The sequence below is a fragment of the Glycine max genome, chromosome 20 (assembly GCF_000004515.6).
Source record: "Glycine max cultivar Williams 82 chromosome 20, Glycine_max_v4.0, whole genome shotgun sequence".
In the NCBI taxonomy this organism is placed as follows: Eukaryota; Viridiplantae; Streptophyta; class Magnoliopsida; order Fabales; family Fabaceae; genus Glycine; species Glycine max.
The window spans coordinates 25,482,860-25,495,085 of NC_038256.2; positions in this window are offsets into that span (position 1 = coordinate 25,482,860).

Sequence of the window (12,226 nt, forward strand, 5' to 3'; positions counted from 1 at the left end):
AAGGTTTAATCCTAGACGATCCTAAGTCAGCCCTTGTGCAATGAAGGTTCATATCAATTTCAGCGTCGGTGAGCTCGCAGCACGCGTGAAGCTTGAGGATCTAGTCTTGGATGATCTTGCAGCACGGTGCAAGCTCAACACGAGCACATCATCACAATGAATCTGGTCTTGGAGGCATTGATGGAGAGGTGACCTTGGTCCCTCTCGCGACGGCTTGAGAACCCTAGAGGGGAGTTAAAGAGTGAGAATACAGAGTGTGAAAAAGTATAGGGAGCTAGACATCAAATATAAAAAAAAAGCATAAAACCTTCTAAGACAGTTTTGTTGACAAATTTTACAAAACCGTCTTAGAATGACAATCTTCTAAGACAGTTTTCATAAAATCGTCCTCATTGACAAATTTCGTATTTACAAAACTGTCACCACCTATATTCTAAGACGGTTTTTGAGGATCCATCTTCATTTTGGTGCCGTAGAAAATGTTTTTTCTAATAGTGCACACTTCTATCTTAGTTATTTACAACTAGCTGTGATATTTTTTTGTGTAGGTAAGAGGAGAAAATTCTTACAACAATACATTATTCAATGAATTTTGTGATGAATGAAAAATAAAGATTGAGAACCAATACACTACTTTAACACTACATAACCACCGACCATTTATATCATCTTTATCAGTAATAATTATACTATTATTGTATACTCAAATTATTTATAACTATATTTACATAAAATGAGGAAAAAAAGTTAAATTGTAAGTTCTGAAACATATAATAACAATGTTAATAATAGTAACAATAATAGCTCAATTTTATTGTAATCAAGAGTGCTCAATTTATTATTACATAATTAAAATTAATATCTTTAAAAATAATAATATTATTATTTAAATTATTAACAACTACATCTATTATTCTATTAAATAAAAATCATACTATTTCAACAATTTTAATATTAAATATAAACACATTTAAAATTATTAATTACAAAAAAAATAAGCTCATGTTAACATAATATCCACAATAACAAAAATTATCACTCAAATTTAAATGCTTTTACATTCATTTTGAATTTATACATTTTTATATATAGGTATTACATAACTATTATTAGTTGGACATAATATACAACATAACAAAATTTCAATAGGCTTAATATTTTTTAACTAATCATCTTTCTTAGTTTTAATATAATTTCATTTTATATACTACTAAAAGGTTTTAAAAACTAATAATTTATTTTATAACTAATGATTATATTTGTGTTTAAATACTTTTACGTTCATTTTGAATTTATACATTTTTATACAGGTATTACACAACTATTATATATATATATATATATATATATATATATATATATATATATATATATATATATATATTAAATTATTAATTATAACACTAGTTTAAAATCTAGTTTTTTACGGTTGAAACCTCAACATAAACCTCTTCATTAACTTGTTAAAACGTATCTATTATTTCAGCCTAATTTTATGGGCATGTGTTTTCTGGTGAACTTTTTGGCTTAATTTTTTATTTCTATTAATTTTCTCCATTGTTTTCTTCCAAATTTGATCTGATTATTTTCATTGGACAATTTTCGTCAACTTATTAATTTGATATTAATCCCTTCAAAATATTAACTTGATATTAATATATAATAGCAATACCAAGTTAACACTCTAAATCTCTAATGCAATAGTATGTTAACATTTGTTGTAGTTTTGATAGGAATTATAAAAGACAAAGTCTGATATTTTCTTGATAGCTTTGACTCGCTAGTTTATATTACCCTTATTTTTATATATAAGATATTTTTCATTTTATTAGTTGCCTTTTTTTTATAAGACCCTCTTCTAAAAGTTTAATGTATGAATTATTTTATCATATAATATATACCCTTAATTAATTATATTATTCTTTTTTCAAACATTAATTATTCTTTGGTAAGAAGTAACTAAGTGGAGAGAAAAATGATCATGGGTTGTGCAATCCTTTTACTGATTTAATAAAATTCTTTTTGAGATTATTTTAAAATTCAAAAGCTTACCGGAAAATTCTTGGTTTTAATAATGTGACATATTTCAATAAGGTCCAATTACGGGATTTCCGGCCTTAATGCTTTTTTTTTTTTTATCAATTATGGGGTTTACGTTTTTGTTATTATTATCGTTTAAAAAACATATCAATTATGTTTTATTACGGTCTTAATATGCAATTCTTTTATTTAGTTATCCAATGGCTACATGCTACCTAACGCTCTATATAAAAAGTTCTCCTCACGCTGTTTTAGACACATCGACAAAAATCCTCTCTTCTCCTCCTTTGTATTCTTCTATATTCCTGGATTCAAGTTTTAATCCTTACCAGTTTTGTAGCGTCAATGTATCTGAGGAGTTTCTGTCATATCCTGAAAGATATCCTGAAAGACTTGCATGAGATACCATAAATAAGTAATATAAGTCAGTAGTCATATATGCCCCTGAACCGTGATCTTTAGCATCGTTTCCAATAATATTAAAGTCATGTTAAAGCAAAACTTTATTGCACAGTCATGTTAATATCAAATGTCAAATTAATAAATCGATCAAAATTATACAATTAAAATAGCAGAAACAAATTTATGAAAAATATGAGGAAATTAAATTCAAGAAATGAAATAGTAAAGGGACTAAAATATAATTTCACTTATTTTATTCATACACTTTTTGTTCCCGTACACTAATTTGAAGTAAAAAAAATATATGGATTATATATTATTGTTGGTTGAGATTAAAAATGGTTATAAAATGACTGGATGTAATAACATACAACAGGGGGATGATTCAATACAGCCAAAAGGAGAATCCTCGAAAGCCCTATCCTGGTTAGGGCATGACTGGATGTGTTCACAGTTGTATATAGGTGGACTCCAATGAAGTTAAATAAGGAGGACGTGGAAAGTTAAGCTTAAACAGTAATCAATAGAATATCCAAACATTTTAAGAATGATCTGAAAATTTCATTTTCGATATGACACAATCCCATGAGCAAAGCAAGCATAAAATTTCTCTGCGGGCAAAATGAATATTTGAAACTGAAACTTTATGTTTTAAAATTAAAAATAAAGCCAGTAAAAATTGGTCTGGTTAGTAAAAATGATTCTCATATCTCACAGTGACATAAATTCAAATTCAACTACCCATGTGAAATTCAAACTTGTTAATAGACAATTTGTAAATAGGCTTAACTAACCTTTCTGATTCTTAACTTCTTATAAAATATATATTTTTTATTTTAATTTTTTAAATATATTTGTAGTTCCTATAAAATTTAATTTTTTGTGTTTTAATCAAATATTGACGGTAAATTGACTTATTACATTATCAAAGAATTTAACTCGTTTAATATTATTTTTTAATAAATTATATTTTTAAATCCTTACTAATTAGTCTTATTTCATCAATTATTTCAAACAAATGAGAATTTGAAAATACTATTTTAATGGTGGGGGATTTGGGGTAGTATGCATGAGGTCCTAGGTTTAAACATTGGTACAACCATTATACAAAATTATATTTAAAGAATTTAATGTTTATACATTGAACGGGTAAAAGTAATTTTAAGTTTATCCAATAATAAATCATCATTTAAGTTATTTTAAAATATTTAGTTTAAGAATCAATAAATTTATCATATATTATGAGTTTTGATTGAATGACTGTATAAATTTTTTAGAGTGTCATTATAAATCCTTTTTCTAATACTTAAAAGATTAAAACTCTTTTTTTTTTTGCAGCAACTGAAATCAAAATAAAAATCTTTAAAAGATTATAATAAAAAATCATATATTTTACATGAACTAAAAAATTGTTTGAACCTTATAAATTTTTTTATCTGTTCTTTAAGCCATAAAATAAATCATGTTCTACCCTTCATGATCTTCTGAAATTTAACTAAAGTACCTTTTAAATTTAAAAATAAAAACTGGGTGGCCACGTCCCCAATGACAAATGTAATTTTATCTTTGCTTCCGCGTTTTTTTTTTTTTTTACGAAACACATTTTAAACTATTCAGCGTGGATTTTTCTTACTATTCAGTGGGGATTGCAAATAACTGTGTCTGATAATTTTTCTTTTCTTTCTTTATTATTATTTTTCTTTTTACAAAGTACATTTTAAACTATTCAGTGGGGATTCCTTCGTACTATTCAGTGGGGATTGCCAAACTAAATATGTTTGATATATAATTTTACCGCTAGACGTGGTAGAATTAAATATTATGGGTTCGTATTCGAACAAATCAAGTCTTTCAATAATGAGATATACCATTAGCATTTAAATAACATTTTAAACTATTTTGAAGTTTATCAAAATGTCATCCTTTTAGAAGGTAATTTTTTTTATAAAAAAAAAACAAGGATTGGCTTAATTGGAAGCATTCAATTGCTTCTAGTAAATACTTGGTTTATAAATCTTTTTTTCTTCATTGATACGTCATTTATATATCTACAAGTCATGGCTAATTCTTACAGCATACTATTATGACTTTTATCGTACTGTTATTACTTTTTTTATATGTTTATATTAGAATAATATTATAATAGTATAGTATAGAACTTTATAATATATATTTTTAAAGCATAAACAACTTTGTATATATTAGAGGTACCACAAGTACCAATGAGTCAATGTACATAACAACTCCCTTGATTACAAGGCATTTAAAACTGACATGTTGTAATAGATATCATGTAACCAAAGGCTTAACCCACCAATAACAAAATAACAGCCCGAAAATTATACCAACCAATGGTCAGATCTATCCCCAATAACATTTGACACCAGCAGTCCCCAATATGTACCGAGTAAGTGTTATGCATCCATGCACGAAACAATTAAACAGCATCGGGATTGACCAGAGTATTTATGACATGGAGAATGAAGCCTGCTCCAATCGAAACCATAAGATTTTGTCCCGTTTCTCACCCAACTCAACCAATTCCATGAACAACAATTAAAATGGTCCCTTGCACGCCCACATGAAACTAGGTACCGCCAATAACAACCAATTGCAACCAAACCCAAACCAGTAAGTGCTCCAACCCTCACCGCTTCTAACCATTCATAACACCCATGATGCAAGAGGTTATATTCAGCTGCCACAGAACGAAGGATGGAACATCACCAGAGATAATTTTTTTTTATCCAGAGCCAAGAATAAAACATAATATTTTGGATCAATCTTTGCTCATTAAATTCCTGTTGTCTAAAAACACAGATATTCCTCTCACACCAGATATTCCTCTCACACCAGATATTCCAACGAGTTGCTCCCCAAACCACCATTCTCACCTTACTTTATTGCTCGAGATAGCTCCAATGAGATACTGCAGTTCCCAGGAGGACAGAGCTTTCATCAAACCAACCAAGACAAGCGTATCATACCCTATAGATCTCTTTGCATAGGAATAGAACATGATCACTAGTTTTCTCTTGTGATACTCAAAAGGGGCAAAGATTTGATTGTAGCATAACCCCTCTCAAAGCCAAATTATTTCTCGAAGGTAAACGGTTTAGAAGAGTCCTCCAAATAAGAACTTGTACCTTTGGCAGAACTTGAACTTGTTAAATGGAAGAGAACATTGGACAGGCTTGGTTCCCCTCCTTCATCTCAGTAATAGCCAAATAAGCCGAATGCACCTAATAGACACCACTAGAATCACATAGCCATAGCCATGAATCCTCCCCGTGCCTTTTTAAAGAAATATGACTTAGCTTTTCACAAAGTTCCTCCCTCAAGGACTCCTCTCACAAAAAACAATTTCTCCTCCATCTAATGTTCCACTCCCCCTCATCACCCCTCCACTCCCCCATCTTGTTTAATGTATCCATTTGTTGTGAAGACATGGCAAATAATCTAGGAAAAAATAAAAGCATGAATATTATCCCCCAACTAATTGTCTTGCCAAAACCTTGCCGCACCACTATCAATTCTCCACCTCATCAATAAGTCAAACCACTTCAATGGGTTTTGCCCCCACACACTATACACAAATCTCACCACCAAATGGATGTCTTCTTTGAGGAATTAGCATCCACTAGTTCCCTCCATCCCCCATATTTAAACTCTAAGACTCTTACCCACAAAGCCTCACTTTAAGAAAAAAGGGTTTCATCCTCTCCTAACAAAGCCTCACTTTAAGAAAAAAAAGGTTTCATCTTCAATTTCCTAACAAAGCATCATTAAAGGAAGCCAAGTCCCTCACCCCCAAACCACCATGACCTTTAGGCCTACAAACCGTAGACCATTTCACCCACATAAGTTTCCTCTCAAACTCTCTCACACCCCAAAGGAAATATTTTTGCAATCTCTTAATCTTTTTTATCACACCTCTAGGCATCCTAAAAAAAAGACATATAAAAGAGAGGGAGAGAAGATATTACCAAATTTATTAGGCAAATCCTTCCTGCAAGAGATAGAGTTTTGTGCTTCCAAGATTGTAGTCTCCTTGTAATTTTTTTCCACAATTAGCCCCCAAGTCTCCTCCTTCCTAGGATTTGCATTGATTGAAATATCAAGGTATATGAAAGGAAACTTTATAATCTTTCAATTCATCGCACTTGCATAGCTCTCCAAAACTCTTTGTTCCAGTACCAAAGCTCCAAAAAATGCTTGTATGAAAATTCACCTTTAGGACCGAAAAGAGCTCAAAGCACCTAAGCATACTTTTGATTGGAATCACATTATGTAAGGTAGTCTTGATAAACATTAAATTTATCAGATTTTCATATGCATTTTGTGACATTTATTTGGCATTTTAGTCAACTTTAGGCCTTGTTTTGAATCAAATTAGTTTTAAATTCAGTTTTTGATTTGTCTTATGTAGAATTTTATGTTTTAGTAGCAATTATCAAAATCCCTCAAATTAAACTTTGCTTGTCCCCAAGCAAACCAAAAATAAAAGCAAATAAATTCTCAAGCAAGTTCTAAATGTTCCAACACCATCAATGACTTCAGTTCCTCTATTCTTTGACTAGTCCCTTCCACATCTGTCAACATCTTCAAAATGAAAGCATAAAAACACAAGAGTTGAATCGGTTAGTCATCAGGAATTCAATCGAGTTTGGCTTGCCTTACTTTCCTCACAAGGCTGGTGTTTCCCTCTGCTCACAAGTGTCTTGTTTAGTGTTTGCAATTTAATAACAACCTGCAAGTAAGACTCCAGAGTTTTACATTTCATCTCAGTTAAAGTTAACTTTAGTTACCTTCGGTGGATCACTAAGGACTTTATTGGCTTGTATCGGGGCCTGGCTAAAAAAAATCATGGTTTTTCTTGGAAATTCAAACTTAGGATTATAAGAGAGCAAAATTTTCAATTCTGCCTAGGCCTTTTACTCAGCCCGTTTATTTCTCCACAACACTTTTCTTTTGACACCTCTCTTGTTCTTTTCTTTCTGCCCTTTATTTAAAAATTCTATTTAAGAATTCTCTTCTCTCTTTTCTTTTCTTTTTATATTGGGCCTACAATTTGTAAAAGGTGTCTTACTATGTGTTGTACTATTGTCTTGGCCACTTATCCAAAATCCCCCAAATTAAGACCTTTATAATCCCTTTTTGCTCTCTTAAAATCCTAAAGGGTCACGACTATCATTTTTTGGCTCAAGGGTTAATTCAAAATAATCTGTTGGCTCAATCATGGGTGCAAGCAAGGGGTAAAATTATGTTGGGTTGGCTTTTTGGCTAAGTAGCTAAACAAAACAAACATGGCCTTGATCATATCCACCTTAAGTAACTAATCTAAAAGTCTAAGAATGATGCAAAATTAGGAACTTAATAACAGGCGTTTTCTCTCACAATTAAGTTCACACTCTCACCGGGACTAAGTAAGTATTCGGCGTACCAGTTATTACCTTGTTCCATCAAGCTAACCTTTTCCACTCTGTGCTATTCATGTTCCATTTCCTGACCTGACTTGTGCTTCCAGAACCAGTGTTTCTCCAAGGATCAATAACATCTCAAGTGTTGGACCTTTCAGAACAAGCTAAAGAATTATGACTGCTCAAGTTATCATGCAATTATTACTCAGAAAACACATACTGAATACTAATATTATTACTACTACTTTTTTAAATTCCCAAATAGACTACATTAAAACATAAAAACATAAAAGAAAACATAAAACATCAAAAACATAAAAACATCAAAACATAAAGTAAGATCATGTGTTGCCTCCGCCCAAGTCTGCCCATGGGCCCCAATCAGCCCCAGCCAAGTCAGCAATGAGGTCTTCATCAACTGCAGGATCCTCAGTAGCGGCTCCAAAAGGCTCTTCCCCCTGTCAATGGAGGGTTGGTCTCCTGGCCAGGCGACCTGCTGACGATAAGCCTCTAGAGTGATGAGCGGTGGATCCATCTGCAGGTGCAGGGACAGCCTGTGCATGTTCTCCATAATGAGTTGTTGTCCCATATGAATGGATCTCAGCATCTAACCATGCAAGTCCAGGGGTGCTGAGGTGGATGCAAGTGGAGGACGCGATCCCTGGGAAGAAGGCGGAGAAGGGGGATGGGGAGGAAGAGGAGCCTCTGATGCTGACCCTGGGTCTTTGGTGCATGGATGATGGACTCCTGGAAATGTGATAGAAGGGTCTGTGGGGTTCCAGCAGTTCTTCTGCATATAAGCAAGGTTGATCACAGGACTGAGTGACTCAAATTAGGGTATCAGAGACAACCCCCTGAATGTCACACAACGTCGTGATCAACGCTGGAAATTCGAGCCTGGAAGTGCTGGACTGGACGATCTGGCTGATCTGTAGGGAAATGAGGCTTCCCAGGTCCAGGTCCATCTTCCTCACCAAGCCGTATATGAGTCGGGCCCTGTCAATATTAATATCAGAAGTGTGAGAAGTAGGAGCAAGATTAAAATACGAAAAGACACTCCATATCTGAGCGAGTGTCGTAAGGTCCTTCCGCAGCAGCTTCCAAGGGGCACCATCAACATTCAGCACAAAACGCCCCCCGAGTGTGCACAAGGTGGAAAGGATGGCGTTGTGATCGGGAGGAGTGCGGAGGTACTAGGAGTAGGCTGGGTACTCTTCCCCTTTTGCCTGGAGGACCGGGGTGTTGAGGAAATCATTAATCGTCTCAGCGTCAAATCTGACCACCTGTCCTCGAACCCTGCAAAACTTCGGACTGCAGTCCTCTGGATCATATAGGTTGGAGTAAAAATCCTTCACCAGAGCAAGATCAATCCTCTTCTCGGGTAATCAGGTCAGAACTTGGTCCCATCTGCACCTCTGGAGCTCCTGGAGGAACTCATCAAACATCCCAAGTGCGAGCTCTACATTCCTCTCCGGAAGAATGTTCTGGAGCTGAATGTTGTCCCGGTACCTATGCCAAGCGATCTTCGAGGTGAAGCGGGAGGAGTCCCAGCCTGATGCTTCCCCAGGTGTGGGCATAGCTCGGCGTTTGCGGGAAGCCATCTGAAAAAAAAAAAAAACAGGAGCAAACAGGCTGCAGTTAGCAATCAGGGGGGTGCAAAAAGAAATTTAGAATAGGGGTGCAGTTAGTGAAGATAGGGGTGCAAAAAGAAATTTAGAAGGGAGTGTAGTTAGTGAAAAATGGGTGCAAAAAGTAAAGCGCGAGGGCTAACGGGCCCAAAGGCCCAGCCCCGCGCTTAGCGCCTTCCTCCTGGTGCTGCTGGCACACGCTTAGTGCCACGGGCGCGCGTTTAGCGGTTCGCTGAGATGCATGAGCGCGCTTAGCGCGAGGTGCCGGCTAAGCGTGTGCTGCGTTTTTGTGTATTGTCTGGCGCAGGCTTAGCGCGCTCTTCTTCCTTTTTGTCCCTGCTGCCTGTTCTCGCTAAGCCTCTGTGTAGGGCTTAGCGTGATGCTACCTGCAAATCATTACATCAAAAGTCCAGATTCCAAATCTTACCTATTTGCGTGAAAACTGCGTGAGAAAGGAACAGGGAAGCAAGTAAGCTTAGAAAAGAGAAAGAGGGTATAAGGAGTGGGAGTGCGCAGAAGGGAAGAAAAAAAAATGAGGTGATTAAAATTTAAAATACAAAGGCAGCTGAGGGGTTGGACAGTTTTGAAAACTGTCCAACAATTTATGATTCTCGCGCTTAGCGCGCAAGTGGCTGCTAAGCGCACCAAGGGCAACGTCCCTTGGTTTTCCCTCAATTTTTTTAAAATTTAAAATTTGAAAATGTACCTGGGCGCTTAGCGCCTGGATGTGCGCTAAGTGTGTGGCTTCGTGCAGCCCACTTCTATTCTGCTATTGGCACCCCTCTTATTGCTGACTTCACCTGCTGGGCCTTTACTTTCTGCACCTCCTGTTTTCTATTTGCACCTGTTGGGCTTTTTTTTTAAAATGAATACAGAAAAATGACTACATTTATACAAAATATGTTGGATTACCTCCCAACCAGCGCTTAGTTTATTGTCTTTAGCTAGACACTAGGCCTTCTTCACGGATCATTAAAATAGAAGATGGTCGTCAATCGCTCTAATTGTCCTCCATTATAAGGCTTTAAGCGGTGTCCATTGACGATCCATTTCTTCTCAAAGTTCTCTTCTCTCGGGTCCACCAATTCTACTGCTCCGTGAGGTCTGACTTCTTTGATTATGAACGGCCCTGACCACTTGGACTTCAGCTTACGTGGGAATAGCCTTAGTCTCGAGTTAAAGAGTAGTACTTGTTGCCCTGGCTAGAATTCTTTCCTTTGTAGCTTCTTGTCATGATATGCCTTCGTCTTTTGCTTGTAAATTCTGGATGACTCATAGGCATTTAGTCTCATCTCTTCTAGTTCTAGCAAATATAGCTTCCTCTTTTCTCTGCATGCGTTGCTATCAAAGTTGAGCAACTTAAGAGCCCAATATGCTTTGTGCTCCAGCTCCACTGGTAAATGACATGCCTTCCCATACACTAGCTGAAATGGTGATAAGCCGATGGGAGTCTTGAATGTTGTCCTGTAGGCCCAGAGAGAGTATCATCGAGCTTCAAGGCCCAATGTCATTGTCTTCTCCAGGATTCGCTTGAGCTCTCTGTTAGAAATTTCTGCTTGGCCATTTGTTTGAGGATGATAAGGTGTGACCACCTTATGTCGTACATTATAGTGCTTCAGGACTTTCTTCAACTGATTATTGCAGAAGTGCATTCCTCCATCACTAATCAAGGCTCGTGGGACTCCAAAACGGGAAAAGATGTTCTTTTTCAGAAATTTTATCACTACCCTGGCGTTGTCTTTCGGCGTGGCTATGGCTTCCACCCATTTGGAGACGTAATTCATAGCTACCAAGATGTAGACATTCCTGTATGAAGAAGGAAGGGGCCCCATGAAGTCTATGCCCCAACATTCAAAGATCTTTACTTCCATGTTATTCTGCAAAGGCATCTCATTCCTTCAAGATATCCCCCCTGTTCTCTGGCATTTATCACAGCAACGCACAAACTCGTAAGCATCTTTAAAAATAGAGGGCCAGAAAAAACCTGATTGTAGCACTTTTGCTACTATTCTGTCCCCACTGTGGTGTTCGCCATAGGGTGAACTGTGGCAGTGCCAAAGAATGCTCCGTGCTTCCTCCTTTGTGACGCATCTCCGTAATAGATTATCAGCTCCTACCCTGAACAAATGAGGGTCATCCCACACATAGAAGCGTGCATCATGCAAGAATTTCTTCCTCTGACTCCAATTAAACTCCTCTAGAATGGCTCCCATGGCTTTGTAGTTAGCCATGTCTGCAAACCAAGGTCTGGTGGTAACCTGCAAAAGAAACTCATCAGGAAATTCTCCTTTTACCTTTGGTTCTTCCTTGGTGAATTCTTCATTCTTTAATCGGGATAAATGATCGGCTACCACATTCTCGGATCCTTTCTTGTCCTTGATAATGATGTCAAATTCTTGTATCAGCATGACCCATCTAATCAACCTCAGCTTTGAGTCTATTTTGGCAAGCAGGTGTTTGATGGCAACATGATCTGTGAAAATGGTGACCCTCGACCCTATCAAGTACGACCTGAACTTCTCCAAGGCAAAGACAATGACTAGCATCTCCTTTTCTGTGGTTGCATAATCCAGTTGTGCTTCATTAAGGACCTTGCTAGCATAATAGATGGCGTGAAATACCTTGTCGTGCCTCTGTCCCAAAACTGCTCCTACTGCATAATCACTGGCATCACACATTAGTTCAAAATCTTTACTCCAGTCTGGTGCAATCATTACTGGTGCAGTGGTGAGCTTA